At 37.1% G+C, this 11,078-nt stretch overlaps 1 pseudogene; it reads left to right on the top strand.

Moving 5' to 3' along the window:
* The first annotated feature begins 8,239 nt into the window (after positions 1-8,239).
* Positions 8,240-9,242, top strand: LOC102839390 (annotated as a pseudogene).
* Positions 9,243-11,078: the final 1,836 nt, after the last annotated feature.

Raw genomic sequence — 11,078 nt, forward strand, 5'->3', positions numbered from 1 at the left:
TGAAGTTGTCAAGGACTTCATTCTTCTTGGATCAACTGTTAACACTCGCAGAAGCAGCAGTCAAGAGATCAGACAACATATTGCATTGGGCAAATCTGCTGCACAGGAACTTTTTAAAGTATATGAAGAGCAGAGATGTCAGTTTGAGGACTAAGGTGAGCCTGACCCAAGCCATGGTATTTTCAATAACCTCATACGAATGCAAAAGCTAGACAGTGAATAAGGAAGACCATATAAGAATTGATGCCTTTGAGTTGTGGTGTTGGAGGAGAATACTAAAAGTGCCATAGACTGCCAAAAGAACCAATAGATCGGTTTCAGAAGAAGTGCGGCCAGAGTGCTCCTTGGAGGCCAAGATGATTAAACTTCATCTCTCATACTTTGGACATATTGTCTGGAGGGAACAGTCGCTGGAGAAGGATGTCATGCTGGGTAAGGTGGAGGGTCAGAGAAAGAAAGGAAGACCCCCAGCGAGATGGATCGGCCAGGTGGCATCATTGATGGGCTCAAGTGTGGCAGTGGTAGTGAGGTTGGCCCATGATCGGACATTGTTTCGTTCTGCTGTGCATGGGGTCGCTACGAGTCGGTTCCGACTCACTGGCACTTGGCAAGAACAACAACACACATATATATTTGAAGCTATTAAAAATAGCATGGTTTGTGTCAGGCACACCTTAGTCATGAAAATGACATTTTTGCTATTGAATGCTTTAAAGAGGTCCTGTGCATCAGATTTTCCTAATGCCTTATTTGATTTCTTGACTGTTGCTTGTATGAGTGTTGATGATGGATCCAAGTTTCATTCTTTTCTTCATTTACCTTGTTATTTATTGGTCTGGTGGTGAGGATTATTGTTTTCTTTATACTGAAATGCAACCCATACTGAAAGCTGCAGTCTTTGATATTCATCAATAAATATTTTAAATCCTGTTCACTTTCAGCAAGGAAGGTTCTATAATCTGCATATCAAAGATTATTAATGAGTCTTCCTCCAATCCTGATGCCATGTGTTCCTTCATATAATCCAGATTCTCAAATTATTTGCGCAGAATGCAAATTGAATAAATATGGTGAAAGAATACAACCCTGGCATAAATCTTTCCTGATTTTAAACCATTCAGTGTACCCTTGTTCTGTTCAAACAAATGCCTCTTGATTTATGTATTGGTTCCACATGAGCATAATTAAGTGTTCCAGAATACTCATTCTCTGCAATGTTGTCCATAGATTGTCATGATCTACTTAGTTGAAAGTCTTTAATTACTCAATATAGCACTGGTAAACATCTTTCTGATATTCTCTGCTTTCAGTCAAGACCCATCTAGCATCAGCAATAATATCCCTCATTCCTCATATGAATTTGGCTTTAAATTCTGGCATTTCTCTGTCAATGTAATGTTACAACCATTTCTGAATTATCCTTAGCAAAATTTTACTTGCATGTGATATTAATGATATTGTCCAATGTTATAAAAATATTGAATAATAACAACTGAAACCTATAGTGTTTAGACTCCCCAACTCATAATCAGATGAATACAAATCACACTACTAATCTATGTACCCATGATGGTTAAGGTTTTATGTCAACTTGATGAGGACAAGGCAGATATTATGTAATAATCCACTATTTTGTGATCTGATGTAGTCTGCCAAACATTTGAAAGTGGAATTTACATGAGAGTGTGACAAAGTTCACCAGTTCTCAATCCACATCTAACTAGTCAGACTCTGATTTTTGGTTCTTAGGATATGAATAAACAGGCTATCCTCTAATTTTAGATTACTTAGGGTTACATAACTAGCCATTTTTTGGGTTTGTCAATAACCTCTTGAATCAGGAAAAACCTCCTGCCTTATATCAAGCCCCAGTTTTGGAACTTGCCAATCAGATGTTTATTGATTATTGATTGGTCTACTCATTCCTACCTATATACACGGAGCTCTGGTACCATAGTGGTTACATATCAGGCTGCTAACTTCAAGGTCAGCAGTTAGAAACTACCAGCATTTTTGTGGGAGAAAGATGAGGCTTTCTGTTCCCATAAAGATTTACAGCCTCAGAAACCCTATACAGGGTTGCTATGAGTCTGAACCGACTCCACAGCACATAACAACAACAACAACATACATGTGATTCACTGTTTTTACCTCTCGAGAGAATCAAGCCTGAGACAGTACTTCAAATCTTGTCACCCAATAAGATATGTCCAGTTAAAAAAAAAAAAATTACAAGACATACAAAAATGCAAAACAAATAAAACAGCCTAAAAAGTCAAAGCAAGCCTCAATATTAACTTCCACATAGTAGAGATATTGCCATTATCAGACAGATCTTTAAAAATACCTGTGATAATTTAAGAATAGATGGGGTATAGACAGAGCAATGAATACCCTAAAATAAGATAAAAAGAAAACGCTAGAAATCAAAATAATATTACAAAAATGAAAAACAGTTTTGATGGGCTCATTAATAAACTCAATACAATCAACTAAACAATGAGGTCTATTAAAACTATCCAAATTGACATGCAAAGAGGAAAGTATAATGAAAACAACAGAGCAGAACAACCAAGAATTGTGGGACATTTTTAAAAAGTGGAATATATACACAATGTAATTATCAGATGCAAAAGCTAAAGGAACATAAGAAATGTCTGAAGTAGTAACTTTGAAAATTATTGAAAGACTTCAGTTAAGGGGAAACTATGTGGCTAAAAGTCCTGGTGTGGCGCTGTGGGTTAATGTGCCAGACTGCAAAGCCGTTTGAACTGCAAGGTCGGAGGTTCAAGCTCACCAGTTGCTCCTCGGAAACACTTTGCAGGGTCTCTATCAGTCGGAATAGACTCGACGGCACTCAACAACAACATTTGGCTTAAAAAGGAGCTTTGGTAGTGAGTTTGGTTATGAGTTGGGCTGCTAATCTCACAGTCAGCAGTTTGAAACTACCAGTGGTTCCATGGGAGAAAGATGAAGCTTTCTGCTCCAATAGAGATTATAGTCTCGATCCTGAATAGGGTGGCTATGAGTTGGTACTGACTCCATGGCACATAACCACCATCATGTGGCTTAAAATCAGGTAAAGCGTTTATCAGGGTTGTATACTTTTACATTCTTGTTTAATCTGTATTATGAATAAATAATTCGAGAAAATAAATTTTATGAAGAATGAAGCACTAGGATGGAAGGAAGAGTCAGATATACAAATAATAAAACCTTACTTGCTACAAGTGATGAGGAGTTGAAACATTAAGTGAGTGACATAAAGACTATCTCCTTTAGTATGGATTAAACCTCAATATAAAGAAAAAAAATTCTCACAACTGAACCAATAAGCAAAGTCATGACAAATGGAGAAAAGATTGAAGCTGTCAAGGATTTCATTATACTTAGATCTAAAATCATGACTAATGTAAGCAACAGTCAAGAAATCAAACAACATATGTTGTTATTGTATGATGTGCTGTAGTGTAATTTCTGACTCATATGTATATAAGAATGAAACACTGCCCGGTCCTGCACCATCCTAACACTTGTGATTAGACTTGAATCCATTGTTCATCTTATTGAGGATCTTTCTCTATTTCACTGACCTTCCTTCCACTGTACCAAACATGATGTAGATCTCCAAGGACTGGTCCCTCCAGACAACTTGCCCAAAGTACAAGTAATCAAGTCTCATCATCCTCTATTCTAAGGAAAATTCTGGTATACTTCTTCCAAGACAGATTTGTTTGTCTTTCTGGGAGTCATCGATTCTTTCAATATTCTTCTCCAATACCATAATTAAAATGCATTGATTCTTTTACAGTCTTCCTTATTCATTGTCCAATTTTCATATGCATTTGAGGTGATTGAAAATACCATAGTTAGGTACACCTTAGTCCTCAAAGTGACATCTTTGCTCTTTAACACCTTAAAAAGGTCTTCCACAACAGATATGCCTAATGCAATACATCGTTGGGTTTTTGACTGCTGTTTCCATGAGCATTGATTGTGGTTCCAAACAAAATGAACTTTTTGCCAACTTCAGACTTTTCTCCATTTATCATGTCATCTATTGGCATGAGATTTTTTTTTTTTTTTTTTTTGGTTTTCCTTACATTGACGTGCAATCTGTTCAGATGGCTGCAGTCTTTGATCTTTATTAATAAATAGTTCAAGTCCTCTTCACTTCCAGCAAGAAAGATGTGTCATCTGAATTTCATGAGACTTTTTCCAACCTTCATACCACATTTGTCTTCATATTATCCAGCATCTAGGGTTATTTGCTCAGCATATAGGTTGAATAAGTATGGTGAAGAGATATAACACTAGTGTGGACCTTTTTTTTTTAAAACCATTCAATATACCCTCGTTCTATTTGAATAACTATGTCTTGTTCTATATACTTGTTTCTCATGAGCATAATTAAATGCTCTGGAATACTTAATCTTCAAAATGTTATCAATAATTTGTTAAGATCCACACAGTCAAATATATTTGCATAGTCAATAAAGCACAAGTAACATTCTTTCTGTTGTTCTTCTCTTTCATACAAGATATATCTGGAATCAATAATGATAATCCTCTTTCCACATCCTGTTTTGCCAGCTTGAATTTCTGGAAGCTCCATGTTTATGTATTGCTGCAACCTTTTTTTGATTTATCAACAACAAAATTTAAATTGCACAAGATAGTAATTATATTGTTTAATGATTTCCATATTTTGTTGGATCATTTTTTGAATGTGCACACATATGGATCTCTCCAATCAGTTTGCCAGTTAGCTGTCTTCCAAATTTCTTGACACAGACAAGTGAGTGCATTCAGTTCTTCATCAGTTTGTTGAAACATTTCCGTTTGTTTTCCATCAATTCCTGGAGCCTTGTTTCTCTCCAATGCTTGCAGTACAGGCTTTACTTCTTCCTTTAGTACCAATGGTTCTTGATCATATGCTATCTCTTGAAATGGTTGTATAACAGTCTATATTTTCTCGTACTTGTGTGACTTGTGTATTCTTTCCATTTTATTTTGATACTTCTTGCATCGTTCAATATTCCACCCACAGGATCCTACAATACTGGAGCCTGAGACTTTAATTATTTTTCTTCAGGTCTTTTAGCTTGGGAAATGTTGAGCATGTTCTTCTCTTTGGGTTTTCTAACTCCAGGTTTTTGCACATTTCATTATAATACTTTATCTTCTGAAAATGCTTTTTGAAATTTTCTGCTGATCTCTCTTAACTTCATCATTTCTTTCAATCATTTTCTGCATTCTAGAGCAAGATTCAAATTCTACTTTGAAAATTTTGGCTGTTTCTTTTTTTTTTTTTTCTTTATCTTAATGACTCTTTTCTTTCTTCACGTATGATGTTCTTGAAGTTATTTCACACTGTCTCTTGCCTTTGGTCATTATTGTCTAATGCACCCAATCTGTTTTGGACTTGGTCTGTAAATTCAGGGGGATATATTCAAGGTCATGTTTTGGCTCTCATGTTCTTGTTCTAATTTTCTTCAGCTTCAGCCTGAACTTGCATATTATTAATTGGTGGTCTGTTCCACAGTCAGTCCCTGGCCTTGGTTTGGCTGATATAATTGAATTCTATCTGGACTCAATTTGATTCTTGTGTATTACTCCTGTTGAAGCCTATTTGTATAGTCACCATTTATGTTGGGAAAAAAAAAAAAAAGTATTCACAATGAATTAGTTCTTGGTCTTACAAAGTTCTATCATTATTTCTATGATCAAGGTCATATTTTCCAAAGACCGATCGTCCTTTTTATTGACACCTTTGGGATTCCAATCAACAGTATTTATTAATACAACTTGAATGCATGATTCAAAAGTTTCAGATACAATAAATGGGCGACATTCTTCCACTCCATCATCCTGGATTTAGAGGTTGGTGCATACATTTGAATGATAGTGGTATTAACTGGTTTTCCTGTGGTCATGTGGCTATTCTGTCACAGACAACATTATACTTTAAGATAGATCTTGAAATTCTCTTTTTGATGATGAATTTGATGCCATTCCTTTTCAATTCATTCATTTTGACATAGTAAGCCACTTATATGATTCAAAGTACCCAATATCAGTCCATTTCAGCTATTAATGCCTAGGATATTGACCTTTATGTATTCCACTTAATTTTTACTGTCCTTCAGTTTTTCTAGATTCTTGCTTCATACATTCCACATTCCAATTATGAATGGATACTTGTAGTTGTTTATCCTCTTTTTGAGTTGGATCCCATTAACAAATGAAGGTCCCCTAAGCTATGCTACATCTATGTCATTTTGATCAACTCTACTTTGAAGAGGCAACTCTTTCTTAGTTTTATATTGAGTGCTTTCCAACCCAAGGGTCTCACTTCTGACACTGTGTCAGACAATATTCTGCTGTTATTCAGGCATTTTTCAGTGACTAACTTTTCAGAAGTAGTTTGCCTTTCCTTTATAGTCTGTTTTAGTCTATAAGCTCTGCTAAACTGTATACCATAGGTCATCCTGCTATCATTTAAAACACCAAAAATGTATCTTCAAGCATCACAGCAACATACAAGCCACTACAGTATGAAAAGCTGGCAGATGAGTCATGGATATAGTATATTGTTGTTGTTATGTGCTGTCGAATCGGTTGCGACCCTGTATAGGTTGTCTGAGGAGTGACTGGTGAGCTTGAACCACTGACCCTGAGGTTCAAACTGACTTTAACATTAGGCAAATCTGCTGCAAAAGATCTCTTTAAAGTATTAAAAAGTAAAGGTGTCAGTTCCAGGACTAAGATGTACATGACCCAAACCATCATCTTTTCAATTGTCTCAAATACATATGAAAGCTTCAAACAGAAGATCAGAGAACTGTTGAATTTCAATGATTATTTTGCTGAAGAATATTGAATCCATTTCCTGAACAATGAGCAAATTTATCTTGGAAGCAGTGCAGCTAGAATGCTTGGCAAAACTTCATTCATTCACTTTGCACTTGTTATGAAGCGGGACCAGTCCATGAAAATGGATATATTGCTTGATAAAATTGTGGGACAGTGAAAAAGCGGAAGACCTCCAATGAGATGGACTGACACAGCGGCTGCAGCAATGAGTTCAATGATGGTAAGTATTGTGTAGAACTGAGCAGTTGTTTTATTACATTGTAGAGAGGGTTGCTATGAGTCAGAAATGACTGGAAAACACATAACAACAATAACAACATATATTCTATAGCTTGAATATATAAACTGTAGCACTCAGAACAAATCTGACTAAGCACTGTTTGTTTATAGCCTGTAAGTTAAGAATACCTCTTCTTACATGTTTAAATGGTGATATTTTAAATGCTTATTCAAATACCGACTTCATATTCTTGATGTTGTCATCTGGCCAGGAAATCCTAAAATATTTATCATCTGGATCTTTGAGAAAAAGTTTGTTGACCTCTGTTCTAATGAATCATTTATACACTCATACAAAAAAAAAAAATCTTCACAGGAATGTACACAGGCATTATTGTTTATAAATAGCATAAAATTAAAGACACTCAATGTCCTTTACTAAGCAATGGGAAAATTAATATACTGCAAAATCTTGAGCAGTATAATATGGACTAAATTTTGCATACAAAATTATAAATACAAAAGACACTCCAAAGAAGAGAGAAAAGGCTGTCTGCTTGCATAAAGATATACTCTCAGAAGTTATAATCAGCTGGATGACACTGGATTTTTGTTTTGCTTTGTTTTGTTTTTGTTAATGTATTTGCTGTTGTTGTTGTTAGGTGCCATTGAGTCGGCACTGACTCATAGTGATCCTAAGTCAGACCCTGAATTTGTTTTCAGTTCATTCAGCTTCAGAAAGGCTGAGAGTGTTTTTCTTTTCTTTGTTTTCTAACTCCAGGTCTTTGCATGTTTTCCTTATAATACTTGGCATTATGTTCTAAGTTGCCCTTTGAAATTTTCTATTTAGCTTTTTTACTTGCATATTTCCTCCATTTGCAATATCATTTCTATGTTGGAAGGCAAAACTCAGGTCTCTCTGACATCCATTTTGATCTTTTACTACTTTCTGTCTTCTTAATGACCTTTTGTTCTCTTCCTTATGATCTTCTCGATGTCATTCCAAACCTTTTCAAGTCATAGTGTCTTATGCATCAAATCTGTTCTTTTGATGATCCCTAAAAGCACAATAGGGTGGTAGAGGTGACCCGACTCCCTGAGGCTGGTTGTACAGGTGCTGAAATTGTCCACGCAGTTCCCAATCATGTCTGAATCAATCAGAGTCCTTGTAACTGGAACAGCTGGTCAAATTGTGTATTCACTTCTGTACAGTATTGGAAATGGTGCTATCTTTGGTAACCACCAGCCCCTGATTCTCATGCTGTTGGATATCACCCCTATGGTGGGTGTCCTGGAAGGCGTCCTACTGGAACTGCAAGGCTGTGCACTTCCCCTCCTGAAAGATATCATTGCAACAGATAAGGAAGAAGTTGCCTTCAAAGACCTGCATGTGGCAATTCTCATGGGTTCCATGCCACGGAGGGAGGGCACAGAGGAAAGACTTATTGTAAGTAAATGTGGAGAAAATCTTCAAGTCCCAGGGTACAGCCTTGGACAAATATGCCAAGAAGTCAGTTAAGGTTATCATTGTGGGAAACCCCGCCAATACCACCTGCCTGACTGTCATAAAGTCATCTCCGTCCATCCCCAAGGAGAACTTCAGTTGCTTGACGTGTCTGGATCATAACCGAGCTATGGCTCAAATGGCACTAAAACTTGGTGTGGCTACTAAAGACATAAGGAACATCATTATCTGAGGAAACCATTCCTCAACTCAGTATCCAGATGTTAACCATACCAAGGTGAAATTTCAAGGCAAAGAAGTTAGTGTTTATGAAGCTCTGGAAAATGACAGCTGGCTAAAGGGAGAATTCATCTCAACTGTGTGCAGCGTGGTGCCGCTGTCTTCAAGGCTCGAAAACTGTCTGGTCTAATGTCTGCTGTGAAAGCCATCGGAGACCACATGAGAGACATCTGGGTTGGAACCCCAGAGGGAGAGTTTGTGTCCATGGGTGTAATCTCTGATGGCAGCTCCTACGGCATTCCCGAGGAACTGCTCTACTCATTCCCTGCTGTAATCAAGAATATGACCTGGAAGATTGAGGGTCTCCCTGTTCATGATTTCTCACGTGAGAAGCTGGATCTTACTGCAAAAGGAACTGACAGAAGAGAAAGAAACTGCTTTTGAGTTTCTTACCTCTGCCTGACTAGACTGTCATTTTAATGCTACTGAATGTCCAAAAGCTGAAGAATCTAAATGTCATCTTTGATTCTAGTACCAAATAATAATAACACTATACTTAAATTGCTTGTGAAAAACAACAGATTTCAAGGATTATGTGCTTCTTGGTACAAATTTGTGACAGTTTGTCATCATGGTGTTAGTGCTGCATTCTAAACAAAAATATATATTCAACTGAAAAAAAAAAAAAAAAAGCCCAACAGATTGGAACAATGCCGGGTCCCCAGCCAATCGAACAATCATTGCTAAGCCTCAGCCCTTTGCTGCAGCCATTGTGCTAATCCATCTTGTTGACAGTCTTTCTTTTTTCCGCCGATATTCCACTTTTCCAAACATGATATCATTGTCCAGGCACTGTTGATGTATTGTTGTTGTTCAGTGCTGTCGAGTAGGTTCTGACCCATAGCGACCCAGTATAGGGTTTCTGAGGAGCAGCTGGTGAGCTTGAACTGCCGTCCTTGCAGTTCAAACAGTTTTGCAGTCTGGCGCATTATCCCCAGCGCCACACCATGACTCCTGTTGATGAATGTCGTTGTTGTTGTTAAGTACCGTGGAGTCGGTTCCGATTCATAGTGACTCTGCACAGGGTTTCCGAGGCTGTAAATCTATACGGGAGCAGAAAGCCTCATCTTTCTCGCGTGGACAGCCAATACTTTCAAACTGCAGACCTTGAGGTTAGCTGCCCGATTCGTTACCACTACGCTGCCAGAGCTCCTTATAGTATCTGTTAAATAATATTAGTGATAACCAGGCCTCTTGAAATCTAGAATTTGTTATTGTTAGTTGCTGTAAAATCAACTTCAACTTCAACTCATAATAGAATTGAAAATTACCCAGTCACGCACCATCTTAATTACCTTTGATATCTATGAGACCATCCGTAACTTCAGCTGCAAAAAGTATGTACTGAACACAGAGAAAACTAATGCAATAAAGATTTATCTCCTATGAGAAAAATTAAAGTTTTGCATAGGGTTCTTTGAGGTCTGCTATGGCGCTGTGGGTTAATGTGCTGGACGACAAAGTCGGTTTGAACTGCAAAGTTGGTGATTCAAGCTCACTGAAAGCTCATCAGAAACTCCATACAGGGTCACTATGGGTTGGAACCGACCTGACTGCACTTAGCAACAGTAACAGCATAGGGTTCTTATCAAGTCTGAGCTAGAAACCAAGAATAAATTCTAATTTTTTTTTAAGTTCCAGCTAAACATTATCTTTTAAGCATCAGACTCATTTATGTTAAGCCGTATTGTATACAGAAATTTTATCATTGTTTTAGACACTGGTGTGCAATATGGGAGACCTGGTGTGATGTTGTGGATTAATGTGCTGGACTGTAAAGTTGGTTTGAATTGCAAGGCTGGCAGTTCAAGCTCACCAGCCGCTCCTTGGAAACTGTATACAGGGTGGTTAAGAATTGGAACGGACTCTAAGACACTTAACAACAGCAACAAAGTGTGCAATATGATTGTCTCGGCTATATGTGGCCATTGAGTACTTGGAATGTTGCTTGTCTAAATTGATATGTACTATAACTTCAAAATACCCATCCGATTTTTTTCTTTTTTGTTGTTGTTGTTTGTGTGTTTGTTTGTTTGTTTATCTCTTTAATAGCTAAAGGTCACAAAAATGTCTTAATATGTTTGTTGGCCACCTGAATGTCTTTTTATTATTATTTTCTTAACTGTATATTGAGTGATCATTTATATGGGAGAACATCAGTTTTACACTCATCCTATCATATTTCTCTTCATTGCAAGGATTACAATCCACTCAGTTCATCATCATTCAACAGTATTTG

The sequence above is a fragment of the Chrysochloris asiatica genome, unplaced genomic scaffold, assembly GCF_000296735.1.
Source record: "Chrysochloris asiatica unplaced genomic scaffold, ChrAsi1.0 scaffold00013, whole genome shotgun sequence".
In the NCBI taxonomy this organism is placed as follows: domain Eukaryota; kingdom Metazoa; phylum Chordata; class Mammalia; order Afrosoricida; family Chrysochloridae; genus Chrysochloris; species Chrysochloris asiatica.